This window comes from Otolemur garnettii, unplaced genomic scaffold (genome assembly GCF_000181295.1).
Source record: "Otolemur garnettii isolate 467f Iridium unplaced genomic scaffold, OtoGar3 scaffold00091, whole genome shotgun sequence".
NCBI classification, from domain to species: domain Eukaryota; kingdom Metazoa; phylum Chordata; class Mammalia; order Primates; family Galagidae; genus Otolemur; species Otolemur garnettii.
In genome coordinates, this window is record NW_003852486.1 from 2885063 (window position 1) to 2897350 (window position 12288).

Here is a 12288-nt window from a genome sequence, read left to right on the forward strand (position 1 = left end):
AAATTACAAGCAGTTTAATATATTTGCAGAATAAAATTCTCTTCTTTACTGGAAAATCAAATCAGTCCAAAGAGGGTGAGATCTCTGCAGGCTTCGGTGCCATAATCTGAGTTTCATTTCATGACTACACAGACAGCCAGTGAAGTCTTTAACTCAGCGACATATTCAGATTTGTCCACCAGGCAGATCCTCTGGTGGTCATGTAGAAGGTAACACGGAGGGTGGTTAGCTGGGTGCTATGACTGTCATCGAGGGCCAGGGCCACAGATATGTTAGAGTGAAGGAATGGAAATTTGTTTTGGAGGAAATGCAGTAAAAGCAGTGATTGGTTGGAGGTGAAGGGGGGAGTCAGGTCTGATTGTCAGGAATTTGGCCTTGGCAACCAGAGGAATGATGGTGCCATAAATAGGGAAAGACTGAAGCATCAACTGAAAGCTCTTTGGCCATACTGCCACTCACTTAATTTAGCCTGTTGTGCACCAGGATTTAATATTCCAAAGCTGCTCCCAAAACAATGTCTAGAAACTTTCAGATTCATGTCAGCTTTCCCCGCCTCCAAGCCATCATTTTGTGGCCTATTTTTTTTTTTTTAAAGCATTTTGCTTTTTACAAGTTTTTGCCTTTACTCTTGAGTCAAGGTAGAAAGTTTACCTATATAATCCCTCTGATCCTTCCCGGCTCGCACACCTCATGACTCCCCTATACACACCATCTGCCCATCCCAGATTCTCGCTTGTCATATCTAGTAAGATCTCCAAGGCTCAGTGTGAACTGGAGATAAGATGTAAAAAGAGACTCCACTCAAATGCCACCCAGAGGGCACAGAAAGAGGAAGTTCAAGATGAATATATGGCTTATGTTTACGCAAATATGTTAGGTCATCGGACTTCCCAGATGCATGGAAAAATAATACCTCAAGCATTTACATAAGCTGGAGGAACAAGGGGAAAGCCTCAGACCAATTGGTTTCTACTAACTTGCCAGTTAAAAATGAGAGTTTCCATTACAAAATGTAGGCAGCTCTTTCGCACAGGGCCTTCTCTGAAAATACGTCTATTCAAGAAGCCAAAGGTCTCTCATGGAAGTGACCCAGAGACCACAGAAAAGAGAGCAGAGCTAGATACAAAACCAGCTATATATTTGTGGGGCCTAGTGCAGAATGAAATGCAAGATCCCTTGTTCAAAAAGCAAAGGAAAAAGTGTCATTAAACTACTAAAACATAAAACTTTTTCCTTTCTTCCATGGTCTCCTCCTTAACTTGTCAGATGCTTTTTTTTTTTCTATTTAATGTTACTCTAAGTAAGGAAAAAATTTTAAATTATTAGCATGAATTTTACTGTTTATATTTTTCAATGCCAATTGTCCCCACAAACATACAGCATTGAATTAATATGTGAAATTACCAAAATTAGACAATTCATATTTCATAGATTATATGCCCATAAAATAACATCTGCGTCTTATCAGAACAGTGAAAACATTGCAAAAAATTTAAAAATAATCAATTGTTTTTACTCCATTTCTTGATATGTGCATATTCTACCAACACTTTCTACCCTTGGCTTATTGCTGGGTGAGGAAGAAGGTAAGGCAATTCTAGGTCTGCCTCTTCCCCTTTGCTTCTGTTATTTTCAGCACAGTGATTAGCTAATATATAGGCAGTAACATAAGAAAGGCTATGTGAGGGTTCCTCGGTCACACCGCTATCTTCTTTCAACATGAAAAACAAGTCAGGTTCAATGGAAAGTGGAGGCTTCTTGGGGCTGTCAGTCACTGATGTCATGTACTTACTTTGTGCTTGCTGTGAGTCTCACTGCACTTCCACTCATGAGTGCACCTGAGACTGAGAGCGTGGAGTAGTGCTGTTTGCAGACAGGCAGCTGGGAAGGCAGATGTATATTGCAAGCATAGGAGACATAGGAGGACAGCTCATGTGCAGACTCTACTGTCCTATCAGACTTAATTTACGAGATACAAGTTCAAAGCTAAAATTATTAGAAATGTCAAGATGGCAACAACATAGCATTAAACTGAGGACCCTTTCGCGTGACCTCACAGGTCATAGGCCCGGGAAGCCAGCTATAGTAAGATGTTTTTATCACATCATGAGAGGCCTCTCCAAAAGAGAACTGATCCAGAATCAGACAGGCCCAAGACAAATACAAGCTTTTTTTGGTAAGGTCTTCATAACTATTTGTACCTACCATTGGAATTTCTAATCATGCCAGTGCTGAGTGAAAGCCAGCTCCAGTCTTAGTGAAATAGTTGCTCTGTGAATGGAGAGAAGACCTGGGGTCAGGGGTCAGGGTGGCGGGCTAGTAATGCAGCTTCTGCAATGTGTTTTGCAATATATAAACATTTACTCCTGGCAACAACTGGAAAGCAAGTATAATTAATATCTTCTAGCTAAATGAGGAAACTGAGACTCAATATCTTGCAAAGTTTGCCTAAGTTCACTTAGATGATAAGTGACAGAGCTAAGCTTCAGTTTCCCATCTGTCTGATTCCAATACCCATGTTCTTCCAACCAACAAGCCTTCTCCCTGGCCAAGAGTCATAGTCTATAGACGTGGCTGATGCTGTATTGAGATGAGCAAGCTGGAAAAGAATGAGGGAGAGGGGAAGGGTCTTTGTGCAGGGATTTTAGGTGACACTCACCTTGTAGATCCAGCATGTGTCCTAAGATGGAGGGGTGATTTGCTTGACAAATCTAATGATGGGCATCTATTCCAATTATTTTTTTCTAACTATAAGCAGGTATCTAAATTAATAAAGAAGAAACATCAGTATGAACAGAATAATAAGGGATATGTAGGGGTTGATGTCAGTGAGGGAACTGGGCATGGACCAGAACTAGCAAGAATGTAAAGACTGGAGGTTTAGTTCCTGGAGTCCTATGCAAGCGAACAGAGCCAAACACAAAACTGTGGCCAGAATCCAAGGACAAAAGTCAAGAGCAGCCTAATCTGACCAAATATCCCTTTTGAATGTGGCTGGGAATATAGCAGCAAGAATGCAAAGGGACCCAAAGGCATCAGTGGCTTCCCTAGAAAGTCTGAGCAGCTGCTCATGGTGGACATCAGACGTTTTCCTTCCTCATTATCTCTGGCTGTTGCCCTTGCTTCTCAAACTTGGAATGCTATAGCAGTACGCTAAAAAAAAATGTGAAATATTCCAGTAGATGCTTAGTAAATCTGTTGTACTGCTCTAGAAGATTTAACTACAAAATATATTCACAAAATACATGCAATCGCATAGATAAGCCTCAGAAACATTCCACTAAGTGAGAGAAGCTGGACACAAAAGGCACACATTGTAGGTCCCCACCTCTATGTTCAGAACAAGCAAATCTACAGAGAAAGTGAATTATCAGCCTAACTGGCTTCCTGGGGCTGCGTGAAGGAATTGAAAGTGACTGCAAATGGGTGCCTGGTCTCTTTCTGGGGTAGTGAAAAGGTTCTGAAACTAGATCGTGATGATAAAAACAAGTGAATTTTAGCATTAAAAATTATACTTCAATAGAGCTTTTAAATATACCAGATTTTGCCATGTAAAATGCACTCCTGTGTAATGCATACCCACATTTTTGGTCCAAACTTTCAGGAAAATGCCCCTTGAGGAAGCAGCCAGCTCTCAGCTGGCAGGGAGAGACACGTCTGGAGAGGGCTAACATACCCCTCAAAAACGCACAGACCACCAGCTCTATGAAGACTCCCCCTTCCCTCTCTCACAGCCCTTCCCTCCCTGCCACATTGGAGGCCATGGTGAAGATGGCCGTGCAGGTACATAGCTGCCAGGTGGCGGCCTCTGAGCCCACTACCCGTTCATGGGCAGCCAGGCGGGTCCCTGGGGCCTGTGTGGCTTCCAGTCACCTCCACCTGCCAATGGCCCCCCTGGACAGCTCCGCCACCACCCCCTCCTCTGATCATGATGCTAGGGAGTGGCCACTCTCACCAGCTCCCATCCGATCTGGGTCCTTCTGGACTGGAATCCTGTGTGCCTGGCAGGCCCAAGGAGAAGGACACAGTTGTTCGTGTGAGGCCTGCCGGGCTCCCCTGCTCCTCAGCTGTATTACCCATGTATAAGGTTTATCTTATTTTTCCTTCAAATATTTGGGGAGGGGAAAGTGTGCCTTATATATGGAAAATATACACTCACCTAGTGATTTTTAACAGGCATCCATTACTGCAAGTAAAGACAGCTCCGTAGAAAGGCCAGAGTGTAGGGACTGAATAGGACTTTGTAAGAGCATCAGGATCTGGTGTCATGCAGACCCAGGCTTTCAATATGCTTTGATTTTTACAGCAGCCTAATGAAGTGGGCATTGTGTTCCCCGTTTTAAGGATGAAGAAATGTAAGCTTAAGTTCAATAATTCACTCAAGATCACCTGGCTGGTAAGTGACAGTGCCTGCCTCGCTGGTGACAGAGGCTGTGCTTCTTTGCTCTAAGTCATGTTAGAACACTGCCTATTCCAACTTTCCCTCAGGAAAATCATCCAATACTAACATTTAAGAAATTAAATCTTTCTTTTGCCAAGACTGATTTTTACTGCCAAGACCCCCTCTTCACCTGTCTCAACGCTCTCTCTCACCATATTTATGTGATATTTTTCTCCTAGTTGCTGTGGTCAGAGCATCCCCCTCATCAGCATACAAAATCCTCCCCATCATTCAAATTGCGTTTGAGAGGTTCTGCCACTTCCCCAAATGACAGAGCCCTGAGAGCAGACCCACCCAACGAGCATGAGATTACTGGGGTTGATTTCCCACTTCCTGCTTTAAATGCACCCTCCAAGAACATTTAGCTTTGATCTTCGCGTGTTATAAATAGTTCAGTGTTCATTTATAGACTTTAGAACACCAAGTTTCCACTTCCTACCACCAGAATAGGTCTTAGTAATTGCTCTTAAGAGGTACCCATTTAACCATAGGGACTGCTCCTGCTCCAGGTGGTTTCAGATGATGGCATCTAAATTTTAGTTCAAATGTCTGTGACTGTTGAATCTCTTTATCAGATTTGTTAGGCTTACTCCAGACAGATCTGGGTTCCAGACCCGGCTGTGCCCCTTACTGTCTGTGAGTCTTTCAACCTCCAAGGTACATGAAACTAAAGTACATAATTTCTTTGACCCTCCATTTTCCTCATCCACAAAATGAGGATAACAATACCTGCCTGATGGAACATGGCCTGTTTAACTCACTGTTTTAGTGTTGATGTGAAGGTTAAATGGGGCAATATTTATAAAGTACCCAGTAGGATGCCTCCTTACAGTAATAATTCAATATATGGTAACTGAGATTGGGATAAGAATCTCTTTCAGTTCAGAATAAAAGCACATCTACCACATTTTACTTTCTGAACCAACCACAAATGACAAAAAAAAAAAAATTGAAAAATGAAACTCCATCTGCAATGAACATTTGAAAAGCTACTTCCTCAGCTAATAAACTCTGAAGAACAGCTTCTAACCACAGTGAAATTCAAACCAAACCAAGAGAAGAAAGAAGCTGACAGTAAACATACCCCCTGCACACACTAGTAGAAAAGCTTTAAGTTCCCCCAAGAGTAAAGGGCAAAGCTCTAAAGCTCCAAACCAGTAAGCCCTCCCTGGGAAGGTCAGATTTAGGGGATATGGAAACTCCTGAGACCTGATGAGCCTCTTCAAAAGCAGGGATAAAGGAGGCACTTTGCAGGCATAAGGAGAGACAGCAAGCCGTATGGGCTCTGTAGGTATTAACATTATTAGTTGAAGAGATGTATTGCTAAATCAGCACACAGAAAAATATATAAAATTCAGAACTTCACATTAAGCCAGGCAGACCATCTCTTGACCCCCAAGAAGGAAAACATGGCAGAGATGGCAAGATCTTCTGAAGCAAGATCCCAAGTCTAAGCTGCCTGCTGCTCCAGTTCACATCCACATCCTGCTCTTTGTCAAGAGACAGCTGGGGAAGTATGGCCCTCACTGAGAGATAAATCACAATCAGTATGTCACTAGCATGGGATTTGGCCATGCTGGCAACAATAAAAAAGTGTCGGTGGGCAAAGGGCATAGACAGAAGAGGGGCTGCACCACCAAGCCACAGGGAAAACATCAGATCATTTCTTCGCCTTATCAAAGAAATTTAAAAGAAGAAAGTCTTTTTCTGAATAGTAAATATATTGGAGTTGAAAAAATAGAAGAAAGAAGAATATTGAAGGTAAATCAATAAAACTTTAAAAACGGGAGAAGAAGCCATATTAAAATCAGAAAAGGGAAAAAGAATAAAAACTGCTGAAAACGTAATAATGAAAATTGGATTTGACAAACCAAGCAAGATAAAATAGGAAAGAACAAAGAGTTAAAACGGGGGAAATAATTGAAATGAGTGACAGATTAATCTCTTCAATATACCCATAAGAGGTATTCTGAAAGAAGCCAACAGAATAAATGCCTATGAAACATATTTAAAGGTATAATAGAAGAAAGCATCCAGAAAACTGATCAGAATTAGCAGCAATATGTATTTGAATAAAGTTTCTGTATTTCAAAGATAAAAAAGAATTTGGTGGGCAATGAACCAAAAGTCAAGTTATGTGGAGGAGAGAAAAAAGCTGTCTTCAAACTTACAGCTCCGGGTGGCACCTGTGGCTCAGTGGGTAGGGCGCTGGCCCCATATACCGAGGGTGGTGGGTTCAAACCCGGCCCCGGCCAAACTGCAACAGAAAATAGCCAGGCATTGTGGTGGGTGCCTGTAGTCCCAGCTACTCAGGAGGCTGAAGCAAGAGAATCACCCAAACCCAAGAGCTGGAGGTTGCTGTGAGCTGTGATGCTACTGCACTCTACCAAAGGCAACGAAGTGAGACTCTGTCTCTAAACAAACTAACTTATAGCTCCATTCAAAACTAGAAGACAATAGTCCAAGCATGAAGGCCCTCAAGGGAAGAAAGATTAAGCCAAGATTTTTAAACCCAGATATTTTTCATGAATAAGGCAAAGACAGATACTTTCAAATATACAATAACTTGGTGATCTTAGCCCTTTAAGATGGCGTGACTTAAAACTTGTGATGAATATCGAATTCATTTAAACAGCCATTGTGAGAATGATAGTTACAGAACAAGGTGTAAATGTTACAAAGCCTGAAAATATAGAAATTATACTATTAAGAATAAAAATAAGGAGGCAGAGGATATAAAACATAGGAGGAAAAGTAAAAGTAGGCTGCTGATTTCTTTTGTACTTCGTAGGAAGTAAATAGACATTGTCAAACCAAGGAGAGACAGCAGGAAAGTGTTGGCTCTGAAGACATACAAACAAGGAGAGGAATCACGATGTTAGTGTCAATAGTTCTAAGTCAGCTAAAAAGAAAAAAATATGTATTACCTCAGACCAAAAAAGTACTCTGAATTATGAATAGTACCATCTACAATAAATATTGGTTATGAAATTCTATATATCAGTTGTAAGATTTATACATAATTGTAAGATTTACAAATCCGTGAAAAACAAGTATTAATGAGGATCTGTTTAATATATTTAATAAGCTGGCAACAATGTATTTCAAACTCTCTATCCTTAAGATAAAAAATATAAGTTTTTTTGTTTGTTTTAAAGGTCTGTCGTTGTATTAGGTCACAAAGAAAATCTCAATAAATTCCAGAAAGTAGTAAATTTCAGCAAGTATACATACGAATAACAAAAGGTCATCATTAAGTAGCAAAAATAGAAAAAAAAAAACTACCATGTAGATATTGGAAAATTCCTTAAAAATTCCAGTGTTAAATAGGAAATCAAACTGTGAAAAAAAAAGAGGAAATCAAAACTGAAATCATAAACTAACTGTAAGATATTATAATGAGTAGACTATGTCAGAAAATATAAAGCACAGAAGAAAATGTGTGGCTTTGCACATTTAAATTACTAAATAGGAAAAAATGAAAATAAGTAAAAATTCAACTTCAGAATTTGTAAAAACAAAAATATGCCTAAGGAAAACATAAACTTATAAATTAGAAAACAGAAACAGAACTAATAGTTTAATTCAAGAACTGATTTTTTACATAAATAAATACCAAAAAATGAAAAGCAGGATTATCTTAGAATAAGAAAGAAAAGCTAACCATAGTTGCAAAGGAACAACCCTACAAAAAGCCTATCCATACAAGAGAGTTTCACAGCTAAGTCTTACAAATTTTCAAAGAATGGATAATCCCAAAGTTACTTAAATGGTCCTGAAGCACACAAAGCATAACCATAGAAGGATCCTCCCTTGATATGATAATCATTATGTATCTCAAGCAAAAAGTTAGATTTATATTTAATGAAGAATACTAAAATAGTTTCAAGTAAGGCTGGAGAAAAAAACAATATTTTGCAACAAATCCAAAGTTAGTGACTCAACACATAAAAACTTCTTTTAATTCAAGTTACAAGTCCAACATGGGTCACGAATAGACAGCAGACCCAGGCTGATGAAGGCTTCACCATTTTGTACCTGTGCTATCTGAAGCATGTGGGCTATTTGGTCCCTATCACAAGGAAAATGATGAATGAGCACTCCACACCTGCTCTTGTACATTTCAGCCTGGAATAACCTATATCACCTTCATTCATAGTCTATTGGACACATTGCTATGTGGGAGCTGGGAGATGTGAAGCACGTGGCTATTCAGTGAGCATAAATGTCTCCTAGCCCATGAAGAATAGTCAAGAGAAATTAAATGTCTTAAATCTGAAATGAATTAAGTCAAATTAAAACAAGTAGAAGCTGCGTCATAGAAGAAATCAAGAACTGAAATAGATTCACACTAGCAAGGCTATACATTCAAATAACATGATTAATAGCTTGGTCTAATAAGATAAATGAACTTTTAGATGAAAGCATTATTAGAGAGAAGTCGATTATTACTTAATGAGAAAAAGAACATTCCTAAGGGATAGGAAAAGTCCATCTCAGTTATCCATTGCTGAGTTTTAAAAGCCCACACCAAAACCCTGGACTTCAAACAATAACGGTCCTATGAGTTGACCATGTTCAACTAGACATTCGCATTAGCAAAGGTCATTAATGTGTCCACAGTTGTCAGAGAATGTAACTGGGATGGGAACAACCAAGGAAGCTTAGTTCACATGTCTATGCCTTATCCAGGATGACTGGAACACCTTGGCCTGGCTAGGACTGTCCCAGTAGAGCAGTCAGACTTCTTACATGGTGATGCTGGGCTTAAAAAGAACAAAAACAGACATAGACAAGCTTTTTAAGGTCTAGGCTCAAAATGCAAAGATTTCACTTCTGCCATTTGACTTCTGTTGGCCCAAGCAAGTCACAAGGCCAGATAGATTCAAGGGTAAATGATAGAGACTACATTTCTTGATGGAAGAAACAGCAGGTATGTACAAGCCTGAAAGGACTTGTTGCTGGCCATCTTAGGGGATAGTCCATTCTCTAGCCACAAATATTTACATCCTCTCATATAAAAAAGAAACTCACCACCTCCAGAGATCTCCAAACACAGTATCAGATTACGATTGAAAAGTATAGCATTCAACCATCTAGATCAAGTTCAAATACAGATGAGACTCCCCCAATGTGGTTTTCAGGCAAGAAACAGATAAGGTAAAGAGAGCTATTAATAACGGTAAGTGTGTCAAACAATCAGGAAGAGAGAACAATTCTAAATGAGTATGCTTTTCATAAAATAAATTCAAAATATTAAACAAAAGCATAAAAGGAAAAGGCAAATTCACTATTATAAATGGAAACTGGAACATAATTCTATAGGTAACTGATAGAATATTAGAAAATAAAATAAAATATAAATATAAATATAGCTATTTTTATAATACGATAAAAATATAGGTAAAAATATAGGTATTTGAACAATATGATGTAGAATGTAGTATAATTGACAGAATAAAATAATAAACGAATACCTGCATACTACCATTATTTTCAAGAACAAAATTTGACTGTATACTAGTCCATAAAGCAAATTTCAGAAGATTGAAATCATAAAATATGTTCTCAAATCACAGTGGAATGGGGGGAAAAAAGCATTTATTAAAACAACATCCATTACTTAGGAAAAAAAGAGAAACTTTTAGCAAATGAAGAACAGAAGGAAATTATCTAATCTGATGAAGAGTTATCTACCTCCAAGAAACTTCAGAAAATATCATATATAAATGGTGAAATATAAGACCCTTCCCTGTGAGACTAAAACAGGATGCCTAATATCCCCACTTCTCTTCAGCATCATGTTGGAGCTCCTAGCTAGTGTAATAAGTGATGAAAAAATGTTTAAGTATTATAAAGTAGTGAACAAAACTATTATTATTCATAGATAATATGACTGTGTGTGCATAAAATCTAAAAGAATTTAGATAACCTATTAGAATTAATAAGTAAATTCAGCAATTTTAGTAGATAAAAGATCAATATACAAAAAACTATTTCATATATTTCTAAATAGACATTTAGAAAAAAATGTAATGTCACTTATAATATTATCAAAACCACATCAAATACCTAGAAATAAACCCAAAAGAGATGTGTCTTCTCCAGACAAACCTATAGAAAATTACTGAGGAAAGTTCAGACCAATCTAAATAACTGGGGTGATATTTCATGTGTGTGGATTGGAAGAGGACCCTTATTAATTCATACAAATTATAGATCCAATCAAATCCAGTTATTAAACATCTAGCAGTTTTTAGGGGGGAGAGTAGCAAGAATTGACAAATTGATCTTTAAATGTACAGAAAAATGCAAAGAGCCAAAAATAACCGAAACAATTTTGAAGAAGGCCAACATGTTACCATGTAAAACTACCAGATAAGGGGCAGCGCCTGTGGCTCAAAGGAGTAGGGCACTGGCCCCATATACTGGAGGTAGAGGGTTCAAACCCGGCCCCAGCCAAAAACTGCAAAAAACAAACAAACAAACAAACAAAGCTACCAGATAATAAGATTTGTTATAAAGCAACAATAATTGGGACAGTATGGCATTGGCATGAGGATAGACAAAATAGGCTAATGGACTGGAAAAGAGTTTCTAGAAACAGACCCACATGGCTTCTTGATTTACAACAAAGGTGAAATTGCACTGCATTGTGGAAAAACTCTATTCTCAAATAGGGCTGGGTAAATTGGCTATCTATATTTACATTAAAAGGGAATATAGACAACCATTTACACTATATACAGAAATTAGTTGCAATGATATTATAGGTATAAAATAAAGGGTAAAATAAATAAGGTTTCTGGAAGATGACCTAGGAGCAGATAAAACTTTGTAGAAGGGATACAAATATCTTTAGCCATAAAGGAAAAGATTGATGAACTGGACTATATTGAGTTTGGAATGGTTGTTCATCAAAGGCACTTCCGAGGACAAGCCACCAATTGAGGGCAGACCTTGGCAGTACCTATGTCCAGCTGTGGATTTATATTCAGGGTTTAACAGTACGAAAGAGCAAGAGAAAAACTGAAAACCAGTAGAGAAATGGGGGGAGACTTGAACAGATTTTCACATAAAAATGGATATCTCAATCACCAATTGGACTATGAAAAGCTGCTGAATCTCATAATTCACCAGGGATATCAAAATCAGAACCACACTGACATAATCCTAGCAGAATGGTCCAAATTTATAGGACATCAACACCAACATCAGCATTGGTTGGCAGGGTGTGAATTGGCACCAGCCCTGTGGAAAATGATGTGGCAGCACTCTCTAACCTGAACCTATATGCACATTATGAGCCAGGAATTCCACTCCCAGGTACAAACCCAGTGGAAACGTGTGTGCACGTGTACCACGAGTGTGTTCCCGCCAACGCTGTTTGTTTTCCCTCCAAAAGCCTGTAGAGACCTTTGCTCCCTTTGGGGTCCTCCTGTTAGACTGAGCTGGAGTCATCCTATTCTCTTCTGGGTGTTTTACTTGTCTCAGGTTGGATGTGACATAATAAACTCAAGGCAATGTGCATTTGTACACATGAAATTAAATACCCCCTTAACAAGGCCAAGGGATGGGCCCAGAGGGAAAAGGTGCAAAAAATTATTTGAAAGAAAGGTGGCCTTCCTCACAGCAGCTGTGTTAGGGACCTTTGTTGACTAGGATGCCAGGTCCCTAAGACATTAGCTGCTGTGAAGAGGGCCACCTTCTTTCTTTGACTTTTAAAAACATAGAAAAACAACACAGTCACTTGGTAATTTAAAAAGTAATACAGAATGACATGAAATATCTCCTTCTCATTTATAGTTCCTCAAGTGAAGTCACTATTTTTGTGTGTGGATTTTCCA

The 12288-nt window shown here is 38.8% G+C and overlaps 1 protein-coding gene across 1 annotated transcript in view; it reads left to right on the forward strand.

Annotated features, from left to right (window-relative positions):
- The window catches only part of LOC100942001, an 85857-nt gene that overhangs the window by 18544 nt on the left and 55025 nt on the right, over window positions 1-12288 (forward strand). The window lies entirely within an intron of this gene.